The sequence below is a fragment of the Arvicanthis niloticus genome, chromosome X (genome assembly GCF_011762505.2).
Source record: "Arvicanthis niloticus isolate mArvNil1 chromosome X, mArvNil1.pat.X, whole genome shotgun sequence".
Lineage (NCBI taxonomy): Eukaryota > Metazoa > Chordata > Mammalia > Rodentia > Muridae > Arvicanthis > Arvicanthis niloticus.
The window spans coordinates 85573103-85588532 of record NC_047679.1 but is presented as its reverse complement, the minus strand read 5'-3'; positions in this window follow the sequence as shown (position 1 = coordinate 85588532).

Genomic DNA, 15430 nt, shown 5'->3' with positions numbered 1-15430 from the left:
TTTTCAAAGATCATCTGTTCTATCAATGGCATCGCCTGCTCTGGTTCCCCAAAGATCCTACCAGCTGCCTCGGTCATACGAGCCACAAAGTCAGAGAACGACTCATTAGCTGTCTGAATTATCTTGGACAAATAAAGATTACTGCCTTCCTTCCTAGGGAGGGACTTCCACGCCTTTACCTCAGCTGATGCTATCTGTGCGTAAACCTGCCAAGAATGAGCGGTCTGATCATTCGCGTGTACGCCAACTCCCGCCAGCATGTCAAAAGTCCATAATTGTTGTCCCTCAGTATTTGCATTAATCCTAGCTTGTGCTTGCAATGCCTCATGCCACAAGGCCTTCCACTCTAGGTATTGGCCCATATTGTTAAGTACCGCCTTCACTGTGTCCTGCCAGTCTCCTGGCGTCATAGCAGCTGTACCTAACCTCTCCACTTGGGCTACAGTAAAATTAGCTCCAATTCCATATGTGCGCACTGCTTCCGCTAATTCTTTGACCTGTCTATAATCTACGGGAGCATAAACTCTGGCGCCTTCTGCCGCTTCAAAGACCGGAAATGCAAGCTGTAGCTGTCTCCAATCTCCTGGGCTGAGAAATAAATTAGGGTCGCCGCCCGAGGCATAGGCTGGAGGCAAGGGTGGGGCTGAGAAATTCAAAGTCTTTCTTAGTCTTATCTCGGAACTGCTAGCCTTTGTACAGGCAGCTGGTTCCTGCCCCAGGCTCTCTTCCTCTCCTTGTGTTAGGTCTTCCTCGGAGCTGCTAAGGTTTATGGAAGCAGGCTCCTTAATTGAGTGTGAGGGGCTCCCCCCGAACTCCGGTTTCTCTTCACCAGCCAGTGAAGGTTTGTTAGCTTTAATAGGCCCTGCAGTGGCCCCTATTCCTCCTGAACATTCTTTCCTATAACCAAGCTCTCTGGCCTGTCTCTCTTGTCCAGACTTCCTTGTTTGTTTCTCTTTTCCCAACCCTATGGCTGGACACGTGCTCCCACATCCTGGTTCTGATAGCTTGGAGCAGACCTTTTTTGAAACCTCTCGGCTTGCCCCACTAGCTGTGCTTCGGGCTGGATCCTCACAGCAGAAATAGACTAAAAGCGAAAACCACACGAGCAAGAGGCCAGCTGCTGCAGCAGCGGCAGTGAATGAAAATTCGGTCACAACAAAGGTTTCCATGCCAAGCATACCTTCCAAAGATGTACCTCGAGTTCCGCAGTCTTTAACCCGTCCCAAAACTTGGGTGGTCTCCGCAGCGCCTTGAAATACCCGTGTTTCGGCACCAGATGTAACGCGCGCCCCCCAAATCCCTTTGCGCCCGCGAATAAGGACAGGAGGCGATAATCGGGTATACTGCAAATGAGGACTTTACTCCTTGATACGGTAAAGCTGAAAGACGGAAGAAACCGGAAGCGGCCTAGCTTAAATACATCCTAGAGTGACGTATTCACTTCTGAATGGCTGTTCGCTCACCACCCAATATTACGCCTCGGGATAGGCCAGTGACTTGGCGGTCTTTCTGCCTAGCAGCTGTGCAGATAATTGTTTACTGCTGGGAAAACACGAGGCCAGCGCCATCTTGGAAATGCAAACGTATAGCCACTGTTAACAGCGGCTTCCTACAGATTCTTTTGAGGGCTTTTAGCCCTTTGAATTGTTTAGGTGCCTGGAGGTTCATGTAGTAGGTATTGGGAGGGGTATGAACCTCAATGCTCCTGATGTGGCAGACCTCTCACAGGTATCCTTGGGCTGTATGATTCTGGACCTGCAGTTCTGTATGTTTCAAGAGTCTCTAGGAGATTGAAGTTGGGTAGAGATGTGGCAGGAGAATGGAAGTACCCCCAGGATGGCAGGCTGCTCAGGGCAGCTTGACTTGTTCCAAAGGTCTCAGAGAGCAGGGAAGATGGGTGGGGGAAGGTAAGTTTACCTGTGTTATTCAGGAGTCTGATGGAGAGCCAGCAGGAGAATGGAAGTGCCCCTGGGATAGCAGGCTGCTCAGGGTGAGTTGTGTTTCTTATATGCAGCAGAAGGATGGATCCTGTTTTTGCAACCGTTTGGTTAGTTTGTGTCTTTTTTTTATTAGATATTTTATTTACACTTCATATGGCATCCCCTATCCCCATTCCCCCTCACCCCCCTTAGGAAACCCCTATCCCATGCCCCCTTTTCCTTTTTGCATTTATACATTTTTTAAAAAATAATGTTAATCATAGGCTTTATAAGTTTGAAATTGTTCAATCAGAAGTGTAACCCACTGACCAACCTAGATATAACAACTATCTTTGACTGGTGGAGATACATGAATATCTGCCTCCCTGTCTCCCCCCTCTTTCTCTCTTTCATCACATAGCTTCTCTTCTCCTTCTTTTTCTCCTCTTCTTACTCCTTTTCTTCCTCTCAGTACTCCTCCTACCTTAGCTCCTCCTACACATCACCCTTCCTGTTAAAATGAAACTTTTCTCTCAAAATACAATTAGAGCATAATTATGCCAATTTGTACCAGTGAGGTACAGGATAGTCCTAATACCCAGTCCATCATTTTGTTGACTAACCAGCTCCTCTGTCATCTATTCTAACTAAAACATTTAGTTCTGAACCTGGCTTTAGGATGAATGTCAGCTGACAACCATCCACTCAAATCTTTTCTCTTAAGGTCAATAGCTGTACGTTTTCAACCCCATCAGAAATCCAGAATGACTGAGTTAACTATAATTGTGGGAAGCACAAATCATAGTTTCTAAAACTTAGGCAATTTATAGAGACCTCTGAATACCTGGACACTCGCTCTACTTCAAAACATTGGAGCATCTGTTCTTCTGCCTTCTGGCCCAGGATCATCTGACAGACCTTAGTGCTGCAGAATTATTAAGGGCTGATTACTCTGTCTAGGTAGATATAATCAGTCGACTATTCTGCAAGTGTGTCCTTTTCTGGATAGTAATTTGTCTGTAGAAGGAAAGTGGCAATTCTTGCCTAGTGGCTGTCTCTCCACAACTGGAGTAACTCCAAGGATGCTCAATTTCTTCTTAGAATTCAATATAGGAAGCTGTCCAGAGCAGACAGGTCTCTAATGAAAATGAACATTAATACTGAAATGTCTGTCATGTCAATTCTAAGGATTTCTAATGTTTTTAAAACCAGCTATCCATGTAAGGTAATCTGGACTGTTGCCTGTTAACTCCACTCAGCTATTTCTAAATAAAACATAGAGAACACCCTTATAATAAACTCCAAGTCATGAATTTGCTATAGTCCCTTAACTCACAGGCTGACCATCTCAAATCAGTTAAAAAAAGTTAAAGAAGGACTGGGTCTAAGCCTTGTATTCCTAAATGTGTTATACTGGTACAATGCCCATGAGAGTAACAATATTCATCTCACTCTCATATCACTAAGAAGCTCATGCCAATGAAAACGTTAAAATTTGTAAACAGAGTAAATTGGTGCAATTTAAGAATTTATATCTTCATCTTGATATTAATTATACAGATTTCTACTAATAGGTTATGGCTATGCAATAAAACCTAGCTAATCCTCTCTATTCTGACAAAACCACTACTTTTCCCTAGAGAGACAGCCCAACATTTACCACCTTAGTCCCCAAGCCCAGGGAATAGGGGTGCTGCCTCATCATTAGCTTCTTCAAGCTGATTATGGGCGTTGAGATATTAGAAGAGGAGTGGGGGGGGGAGAGCAAATTGACAATCCTCTGATGCTGTGTCTTCGCTGCCTCCAGATGGAATTCCCGGACCTCAGAGATTTGAGCAGGTCTGCCCAGCTTGCTTGTTGAGTAGATACACCAAGGCTGATCCTTCTGAAATATACAATTCTCAAAACAAATTTTAGTATCAAGATAGTGTTTTTTTTAAGAGGGCTGACATTTTATTAAGAATGTTGGTTCTAACCGCTTTTCTATTTTTCCCCTCTTTTATTGGATATAATATTTACATTTCAAATTTTATCCCCTTACCATATTTCCCCCACCACCCAGGAACCCCTTATCCCATCCCCCCTCCTCCTGCTTCTATGAAGGTGTTTACCCACCTACACCAGCCCCCCTCTCCACCCTCAGATTCCCCCCACCTCAGTGCTCAGCCTTCAGGGTACCAATGACCTTGTCTCCCACCTATGCCCAACAAGGCCATCCTCCCCTACATATACAGCTGGAGTCATGTGTCTCTCCATATGTGCTCCTAGGCTGGTGCTTTAGACCCTGAGGAGCTCTGGCTGGTTGGTATTGTTGCTCTCTTCACGGGGCCACCAGCCCTTAAGGTTCCTTCAATTTACTCTCTAACTCCTCCATTGGGAACTTTGATCAGATTAATGGATAACTGTGGGTATCTGTCTCTGGGTATGTCCGACTCTGGGGGACCTCTAAGGAGACAGCCTTATCAGGCTGCTGTCAGCTTTCCCATCCTGACATCCCTATCAGCGTCTATTTTTGGTGACTGCCTATGGAATCAATACCCAGACACAATGGTCTCCCTACAACCCCCCCTTCAGATTCTGACCCACACTTTGTCTCCATATTTGCTCCCTTGGTTATTTAGTTACTCCTTCTAAGAAAGACCTAGGCATCCTCACTTGTTCTTTCTTCTTCATGAGCTTCATGTCATCTGGTAGTTGAATCTTTGTTGTTTCAAATTTTTTGGGCTAATCTCCGCTTATCAGTGAGTAAATACCATGTGTGTTCTTTTGTGATTGGGTTACCTCACTCAGGATGATATTTTCTAGTTACATCCATTTACCTAAGAATTTCTCGAATTCATTATTTTTAATAGCTGAGTAATATTCCATTATGTAAATGTACCACATTTTTTGTATCCATTCCTCTGTTGAAGGGCATCTGGGTTCTTTGCAGCTTCTGGCTATTATAAATAGGGCTGCTATGAACATAGTGGAGCATATGTCTTTGTTATTTGTTGGGGCATTTTCTGGGTATATACCCAGAAGTGGTATAGCTGGGTCCTCAGGTAGTGCTATGTCCAATTTTCTGAGGAACCGCCAGACTGACTTCCAAAGTGGTTGTACCAGCTTGCAACCCCACCAACAATGCAGGAGTGTTCCTCTTTCTTCACATCCTCTCCAGCATTTACTATCACCTGAGTTTTTGATCTTAGCCATTCTGACTGGTGTGAGGTGGTATCTCAGTGTTGTTTTGATTTGCATTTCCCTGATGACTAAGGATGTTGAGCATTTCTTAAGGTGCTTCTTGGCCATTCGAGTTTCCTCAGTTGAGAATTCTTTATTTAGCTCTGTACCCCATTTTTTAATGGGGTTATTTTGTTGTTTGGCGTCTAATTTCTTGAGTTCTTTGTAAATATTCGATATTAGCCCCCTATCAGATGTAGGATTGGTAATGATCTTTTCCCAATCTGTTGGTTGCCGTTTTGTCTTGTTGACAGTGTCCTTTGCCTTACAGAAGCTTTGCAATTTGATGAGGTCCCATTTGTCGATTCTTGATCTTAGAGCATAAGCCATTGGTGTTCTGTTCAGGAACTTTCCCCCTGTGCCTAGGTATTCAAGGGTCTTCCCCAACTTCTCTTCTAATATTTTCAGTGTACCTGGCTTTATGTGAAGGTCCTTTATCCACTTGGAGTTGAGCTTTGTGCAAGGGGATAAGAATGGATTAATTTGCATTCTTCTACATGTTGACCTCCAGTTGAGCCAGCACCACTTGTTGAAAATGCTGTCCTTTTTCCATTGGATGAATTTAGCTCCCTTGTCAAATATCAAGTGACCATAGGTATGCGGGTTCATTTTTGGGTCTTCAGTTCTGTTCCATTGATCCTCCTTTCTGTCTCTGTACCAATACCAAGCAGTTTTTATCACTACTGCTCTGTAGTACAGTTTGAGGTCCGGAATGGTGATTCCCCCAGAGGTTCTTTTATTGTTGAGAATAGTTCTCGCTATCCTAGGTTTTTTGTTATTCCAAATGAATTTGTAAATTGCTCTTTATATCTCTATGAAGAATTGATTTGGAATTTTGATGGGTATTGCATTGAATCTGTAGATTCCTTTTGGCAGGATAGCCATTTTTACTAAATTAATCCTGCCAATCCAGGAGCATGGGAGATCTTTCCATCTTCTGAGATCTTCTTCAATTTCTTTCTTCAGAGACTTGAAGTTCTTGTCATACAGATCTTTCACTTGCTTGGTTAGATTCACTCCAAGGTATTTTATTTTATTTTATTTGTGGCTATTGTGAAGGGTGTCATTTCCCTAATTTCTTTCTCTGTCTGTTTATCCTTTGAATAGAGGAAGGCTACTGATTTGTTTGAGTTGATTTTATATCCAGCCACATTGCTAAAGTTGTTTATCAGGTTTAGGAGTTCTCTGGTGGAAGTTTTAGGTTCACTTAAGTATACTATCATATCATCTGCAAATAGTGAAATTTTGACTTCTTCCTTTCCTATCTGTATCCCTTTGACTTTCTTTTGTTGTCTAATTGCTCTAGCTAAGACTTTCAGTACTATATTGAATAGGTAAGGTAAGAGTGGGCAGCCTTGCCTAGTCCCTGATCTTAGTGGGATTGCTTCAAGTTTCTCTCCATTTAGTTTGATGTTGGCTACTGGCTTGCTGTATATTGCTTTTACTATGTTTAGATATGGGCCTTGAATTCCTGATCTTTCCAAGACTTTTAACATGAAGGGATGTTGAATTTTGTCAAATCCTTTCTCGGCGTCTAGTGAGATGACCATGTGGCTTTTTCTTTGAGTTTATTTATGTAGTGGATTACATTGATGGATTTCCGAATATTGAACCATCCCTGCATTCCTGGGATAAAGCCTACTTGATCTTGATGGATAATTGTTTTGATGTGTTGTTGGATTCGGTTTGTGAGAATTTTATTGAGTATTTTTGCATCAAAATTCATAAGAGAGATTGGTCTGTAGTTCTCTTTCTTTGTTGGATCTTTCTGTGGTTTAGGCATGAGTGTAATGGTAGCTTCATAGAATGAATTGGGTAGTGTTCCTTCTGTTTCTATTCGATGGAATAGCTTGAAGAGGATTGGTATTAGGTCTTCCTTGAAGGTCTGAAAGAATTCTGCACTGAAACCATCTGGCCCTGGACATTTTTTGGTGGGAATATTTTTAATGACTGTGTCTATTTCTTTAGGCGTTATGCGACTGTTTAGATGGTTTATCTGCTCCTCGTCTAACTTTGGTACCTGGTATCTATCTAGAAAATTGTCCATTTCCTCCAGATTTTCCAATTTTATTGAGTATAGGCCTTTGTAGTAGGATCTGATAATTTTTTAAATTTCCTCTGTTTCTGTTGTTATGTCTCCCTTTTCAGTTCTATTTTATTAATTTGGATACTGTCTCTGTGCCCTTTGGTTAGTCTGGCTAAGGGTTTGTCTATCTTGTTGATTTTCTCAAAGAACCAGCTCCTGGTTTTCTTGATATTATGTATAGTTCTTTTTGCTTTGACTTGGTTGATTTCAGCCCTGAGTTTGATTATTTCCTGCCGTCTACTTCTCTTGGGTATACTAGCTTCTTTTTGTTCTAATGCTTTCAGGTTTGCTGTCAAGTTGTTAATGTATGCTCTTTCTACTTTCTTTTGTGAGCACTTAGAGCTATGATTTTTCCTCTTAGTACTGCTTTCAATGAGTCCCACATGTTTTGATATGATGTGTCCTCATTTTCATTTAAATCTATAAAGTCTTTAATTTCTTTCTTAATTTCTTCCTTGACCAAGTTATCATTGAGTAGAGCATTGTTCAGTTGCCAAGTGTATGTGGGCTTTCTGTTGTTTTTGTCCATGTCAAAGACAAGTCTTAATTCATGGTGGTGTGATAAGGTACTAGGGATTATTTCAATCTTTTTGTATCTGTTGAGGCCTGTTTTGTGACCAATTATACGGTCTATTTTGGAGAAGGTACCATAAGGTGCTGAGAAGAAGGTATATTCTTTTTTTTTTAGGATGAAATGTTCTATAGATGTCAGTTAAGTCCAATTGGTTCATAACTTCTGTTAGTTTCATTGTGTCTCGATTTAGTTTCTGTTTCCATGATCTGTCCATAGCTGAGAGTGGGGTGTTGAAATCTCCCACTATTATTGTGTAGGGTGCAATGTATGCTTTAAGTTTTAGTAAAGTGTCTTTTATGTATGTGGGTGCCCTTACATTTGGGGCATAGGTGTTGAGAATTGCGAGTTCCTCTTGGTACATTTTTCCTTTGATGAATATGAAGTGTCCTTCTTTATCTTTTTTGATTACTTCTGGTTAAAAACTGATTTTATTTGATATTAGAATCTCTACTCCAGCTTGTTTCTTGGGACCATTTGCTTGGAAGATTGTTTTCCAACCTTTTACTCTGAGGTAGTGTCTGTCCTTTCCACAGAGGTGCGTTTCCTGAATGCAGCAAAATGTTGGGTCCTGTTTATGTATCCAGTCTGATAGTCTATGTCTTTTTACTGGAGAATTGAGTCCATTGATATTAAGAGATATTAAGGAAAAATGAGTGTTGTTTCCTGTTATTTTTGTTATTGGCAGTGGCGATATGTTTGTGTAGCTACCTTCGTTTATGGTTTTTGGAAGATTAATTTCCTGCTTTTTCTAGGTTGTAGTTTCCCTCCTTGTGATGGAGTTTTCTACCAATTATCCTTTGAAGTGCTGGGTTTGTGTTGAGATACTGTGTAAATTTCGATTTGTCATGGAATATTTTGGTTTCTCCATCAATAATGATTGACAGTTTTGCTGGGTATAGTAGTCTGGGCTGGTATTTGTGTTCTCTTAGGGTCTGTATGATATCGGTCCAGGATCTTCTGGCTTTTATGGTCTCTGGTGAGAAGTCTGGTGTAATTCTTATAGGTCTGCCTTTATGTGTTACTTTGCATTTTTCCCTTACTGCTTTTAGTATTTTTTCTTTGTTTTGTACATTTGATGTTTTGACTATTATGTGGCGGGAAGTATTTTTTTTCTGGTCTAAACTATTTGGAGTTCTGTAAGCTTCTTGTATATTTATGGATAGCTCTTTCTTTAGGTTAGGGAAGTTTTCCTCTATAATTTTGTTGAGGATATTTACTGGTCCTTTAATTTGGGAGTCTTCCCCCTCATCTATTACTATTATCCTTAGGTTTGGCCTTCTTATTGTGTCTTGGATTTCTTGTATATTTTGGGTTAGTAGCTTTTTGTATTTTGCATTTTCTTTGACAGTTGTGTCAATGTTTTTCATGGTATCTTCTGCACATGAGATTCTCTCTTCCATCTCTTGTATTCTGTTGGTAATACTTGTGTCTATGACTCCGGATAGTTTTTTTTTTTAAGTTTTCTATCTCCCGGGTATTCTCCCTTTGTGATTTCTTTATTGTTTCTACTTCCATTTTTTAGATCCTGCATGGTTTTGTTTAATTCTTTCTCCTGTTTGGTTGCATTTTCTTGCAATTCCTTAAGGGATTTTTGTGTTTCCTCTTTAAGGGTTTCTATCTGTTCTTTGAGAGTGTTATTTATGTCTTTCTTAAAGTCCTCTATCATCATCATGAGAAGTGATTTTAATTCTGAATCCTGCTTTTCTGGTGTGATGGGGGTGTTCAGGGCTTGCTATGATGGGGGAACTGGGTTCTGATGATGCCATGTAACTTTGGTTTCTGTTGCTTACGTTCTTGCACCTGCCTTTTGCCATCTGGTTAAATCTAGTGCTACCTGTACTTCTGTCTCTGATTGAAGCCTGCCTTTCCAGTTGTCTCACTTGTGTTTGGTCTTCTAGGGGTCCAGATGTCTCTGTGATTTTTTCCAGCTGCACTGATTACGGTGGTATCTCTAGGATGCCTCAGGATATGGTGCCTCCAAGGTAGCAGTCCAGCTAGTTGTCTGCTGTTCTTGGTGCCATGTCTCCTCTTGGATATCTCAGGATATGTTGTCTGACACTCTGAGTTCAGTTGTTCCTCTGTGGCTCTGGGTTGAGTGGACCTTCCAGTATGTCTCAGGCGGAATCTGGGGTCCACACAACTGCAGACCTGGCAGAGGTCTGGTCCAGGCCTCAGACCCGGGAGATGGGCAGAAGGGGGGTGCTAGCCGGCAGGGGCGGGTGGGGGGCGGTATCTGCTGGATTCTGAGCACTCAGGGCACCCAGCTATGAGCTCAGGGTAGTATGTGGGTTTTCCTACCTAAAGCTGGTTGTGGGATCTGTGCAGCCCCCAGAATGTGTCTGGTGGCGGTAACCAGGGTGCACTCACCAGCAGACCTCAGACCAGAAGAGGGGCGAGCGGTGGAAGGGGAGTGCTAGTGCTGGCTATGGGTTCGATGGATCCTCCAAAATGTATCTGGAGGTATCTGTGGTGTGCTCACAAGCTGGCCGGGCCAGTTTGTGTCTTTTTATTGGGGGTAAATTGAAACAGTTGCTATTGAAAGATATCAATAATCAATGAGTGTTAATTTCTGTTATTCTGTTATTGTTGGTGGTGGTAGTGGCAGTAGTTCTTGTTAGTGGTATGTTTGTGTATGTGTGTGTATACCTCCCTTCTTTTAATTTTGCTCATGGGAGACTATTTCCTGTGTTTTCATGAGTGTAATTAACCTCCTTGGTTTTGAGTTTTCCTTCTAGTACCTTCTGTAGGGCTGGATTTGTAGATAGATATTGTTTAAATTTGACTTTGTTATAGAATGTCTTATTTTCTCCATCTATGGTGATTAAAAATTTGGCTAGCTATCATAATCTGGGCTGGCATCTTTGGTTTCTTAGAGTCTGTAGCATATGTGCTTTAGACTCTCCACTGAGAATAAGGTGTAATCCTAATAGGTCTGCCTTTATATGTTACTTGGTCTTTTTCCTTTGCAGCTTTTAATCTTTGTTCTGTATGCTTAGTGTTTTGATTATTACATGGTGAGGGGACTTAATCTTCTGGTCCAATCTTCTTGGTGTTCTATATGCTTCTTGTACTTGTTAGAAATAAGCAGTGCAGTCTTGAACAAATCACACATGCAGCAAGTCTCACATAAGATGTTTATTGGGAGAGGGTCAGAGGTGGCCTCTGGGAGAGGGTGGAGGGAAAGGGGAGCAGGGAGGACATGCATGTGTGGTGGAAGGGGGTATGGCACATACACTAAGTGCTGGATGTAAGAGGGACACTATTCTGTCTCTTTGCAGGGTCCCTGAAAGCTGGCTGTAAAGATGCCTGATTGCTGTGAAGTCACTTCTAGCTGTCCAAGGTTATGCCTGATGCTAACATTACCTTGATAAGTATCTCCTTCTTTAGGTTGAGGAAATGTTCTTTGATAAGATTATTGAAGACATTTCCTTAGCCTCTGAGCTGGGATTCTTCTCCTTCCTCTATTCCTATTATTCTTAGGTCATTGTCTTAATAGTATCCCAGATTTCCTGGAAGTTTTATGTCAGGAAATTTTTAAATTTAACATTTTGTTTGACAGATATTCCCTTTTCTCTTATTGTATTTTCAATGCCTGATTTTGTCTCATCTATTTTATGTATTCTGTTGGTGAAGATTTTCTCTGTAGCTCTTCTTTGCTTTCCTACTTAATCTCATTTCCAGCAGTCCCCCAGTTTGCGTTCTCTTTATTGCTTCTATTTTCATTTTTAAGTCTTGAACAGTTTTATTTGTTTCCTTCAACTTTTTTCTTTGCTTCCTTGAATGGATTTATTAACTTCCTCCAATTGTGGCTTTTTCTGGATTTCTTTAAGGAACTTTATTCATTTCCTCCTTCAGGAACTCTGTTGTCTTCATATAGCTGATTTTATGGCCTTTTCCTTTTGCTTAAGCTATGTTGGGATATTCAGAGCCTGCTAACAGTGGTAGGATAGATAGAAAAATTCTGGCTGTTATTGTGTTCTTATGCTGGCATCTACACATCTGCGTTTGGTGTGATTAAAGGTCTGGGTGCTTATTTCTGGGTTTGTTTTTGTTGGATGTGAGATTTTTTCCCCTTGGTTTCTGTTTCCTCTCTGGGTTTTCAGTGTGTGTATGATGTTTGTGTGTAGCCTGTCTCACTGGCCCCACTGGGCTAATGTGTTTAAGGGAAATGCTTGCTGGGTTTGGAGGTTGGAGGAAGAGAGGCCAGAGAAAGATAGTTTGTTGGAGCACTAACAACAATCCTCAGGTTTGCCTTTAAGGGCACAGAGTTTGGAAAAGGTTCAAGGGCAGCCTACCTGGTCTTCAGGCAGATGTGGCCTGGAGTTGAGCAGGGGCATCTGTCTGAGTTGGGGACTGGGACACAGCAATGGTGGGAAGGAGAGGCTGTGGAGGAGGGTTCTGGTCTGTGTAATCCACAGGAGGTCTGGAAACAGGAGATGGGAGGCTCTAGCTGGTGTTCTGTAACAGCACTAGGGGCAACCCTGAGAATTGGGGCTGAGGAACAGAGAGATCTTTATGTACTTTTGATCTGTTCACAATTATTATACTTTTGAAAACAAGCTTTTCCTTTTCAGTTACATTTTTGAAGCAAAATTAGATTTATAACAGAAATAAAGGTACTGTCAGAAAGTAATTATGCATAATAGGAGACAGGACTTCCCAACATGGAGTTGACTCTAGAAATTTATTTTGTTCAAAATCTAGTATTTCTCTTATCATTTTGTTCCATTTCCTATTTGTATGACTCTTTTGTATTGTTATTCTCATCTATGTATATCTTTAATTCTAAACTCTGTTATAAATAACATATGCTTATAATGTGTGTTTTTATTCCATCTAAGAGTCACTGTGATTTACATTTAATGTTCAAACTGATATTGTTTAATTTATGTGTATCATTTGCCATCTTGGTCTGTATGTTGTGTGTTAACACTTTTCTTTAGTTTTTGTTTCAGTAACTTTGGATATCATGTGAATATTTTATAATGGCATTTTGGTTTTCTTAAGAATTTTTCTGTTAGGAGATTAGCTGTCATGGAGACAGGATTGGACTGCTAGGTATCAGAACAGCTGCTGAGGACAATAAGCTAAAATTAAAGTGATATGTATATTCTTTGTTTTTTTTGTTTTTTGTTTTTGTTTTTTTTTTGTAAGAGGATACATTTGATCAAGAAGCAACTCCTTTCCCTCAATTCTGTTTTTCTCTGGAAAGTGACAAGAGTCAAACTGCAAATGGATCCTTCTCTTCATGAGAAAAATTTTCAGTCTTAAGGGCACCCTGAACAAGATTCCTGCTTACTTATGGACCTTGGAGCCAAAGGGGTGGGGGGAGAGAAATGCTAGCAGTAGAAAAAAAATACTAATTAAGGAGCCATAATTGGGAAATAATAGAGACTCTCCATTCTTCTTAAGGATGTTTGGCAAAAGTAGAAGAGGCAGCTCTATGTTGAAGGCCTCCAAAAAAGATGCTTCTGAGTGGAGGTACATAAAAGCATAGGCAACCAAGTAGGCATGAATCTGACCACATCTCCTTTCATACATTGCAGTGCATTGACATAATAAGTTTGTATTAAGAGAACAGCTTTAAGCCGGGCAGTGGTGGTTCACACCTTTAATCCCAGCACTTGAGAGGCAGAGGCAGGTGGATTTCTGAGGCCAGCCTGGTCTACAGAGTGAGTTCCAGGACAGCCAGGGCTACACAGAAAAACCCTGTCTTGAAAAACAAAACACAGAGAGAACAGCTTTAATCCCTTGGGGATGGACAGGTAAAATTTTACACCTAGGAAAAAAGTGTCAGGTACTTTTAAGATCTAGTGAACGCTCTTAGATGGACTCAATGTTTTAGTGTGATTAGCTTGCTGTTCTATTGGCTTGCTTTGTCTATCTATGACAAGCTTTAATAAGAGCTTGGGTAGCATATTTTCAGAGATAATGCATATTTTTCATACTCTTCTATCATCTTAGTAATAAAAGCCATCCAATGTGTTCACTTGCCTCTGACTTCTTTCCTTTTTCTTTCTTATTAAATGTTTTACATAACATTAATTAGTTTATATAATGTGTTCAGATTCAATCAAACCAAACTCCCTTCTTATTCCTGCTCCATGGCTCTACTTACTCCACCACAACCTCATTTACTCTCTTTTAATTTTTTTTAGCAGCTTATTCTGTGAGTGTTAGCATTTGCCTGCATTCATATGTGTACATTACTGATTACAGATAGTTGTGAGTTACCATGTAGGTGTTGGGAAGCAAACTCCAGTCCTCTGTGGGTGCAGGAAATGATGACTTATCAACCCAGCTCTATGTGCACACTCTCTTCTTTAAATTATTTTTAATTGAATACCAACTGAGTCTATTTAATGCTACGTGCACATGCATAAGTGTGGGACTGTCTACTGGAGCATGAATTGCCTCTCAGGGCTTGCATCCCTGAAGAAGACTAACTCCCCCTCTCCCAGGTGCCTACAGCTCTTCAGATAAAACTAGGACTTCCTGAGCCTTTTGCTGTCCATAATTTGATTTGGGCTGGCATGATCATATGTATGTCTTCTGCATGCAGTCCAAGTCATCATGATTTCATGTGCGTAACTTCATTATCATATCTGCTTAACACTCTTTCAGTGCAGACAATCACCCTGAGTCTTACAGTCTTTCTGTTTTCTGTTGATTATGATTCCTGAGCCTTGGAAGAGGGGTGTGATTGATATAGATGTCCTATTTAGAGCTGAGCACAACACAGTTTCTTATTCTCTGCAAAACAACTGGTTGTTGGTCTGTCATCTATCTCAGAAACATGATTCTCTGATTAGGGTTGAAAAAAGCTAAGTGCCAGGTATAAGTTACCTCTTTTCACAATGTTTGTCAATGAGGTCTCATCCCCAACCCCGTGGCCAGCTATTGCCAAGGCTGTTGATTACCCTCCATAACTTTACGGTAAGATGCTGAAGACATCCTTCCCAACTTGATGCCTGAATTTATATTAGCTATACTTTCATGGAGGCAGAAGGGGTTACACATCTATTTATTCTGGGGCAGAAGACATTCCAGCCTCTGTATTGAGTTGTCAACCCCATTCTGCTCATCAACTGTGTTTCACTGTCAACATAAATGTTCTGGTGTGCATCTGCACTGGTAACAAAGCATCTTATTAGAGACAGAAAAGATTTGTTATCTTAATGAATTGTCCCACCAAGCAGGTTTGTCTTATTTGCCAGCTGAGGCATGCCAGTGGCCTGGACAAATGGCCAAGACATTAGCAATTAGTGAGTTATACAAGTTTATAATTTTCCATGTCTCACTTAAAGCGGCCCTAACTCTACCAATTCTCATTAGAATTTAGGAGTGGCTTTTCAGAACCTACATATAAAATATTTTTCAATGGCAGGGTTCAGGAAAGTAGAGATTTGCAAAGACCCCAAATAACTCACTTATATTTGGGGTTGTGTTGGGATCTTTAAGATGGTGCCTTTAAACTCTAAAGGAGAAGCTATTTCCTATTTTCCTTTTTTTTTTAGTACAGGGGATTTTATGAATCAAAATCATTATGTGACAACACATAGAAGGCTTAGAAGGTTTTGTTGGGCCTTTTAATCTACCCCTAGGCTTACAGAGAGGGGCACAAAGATC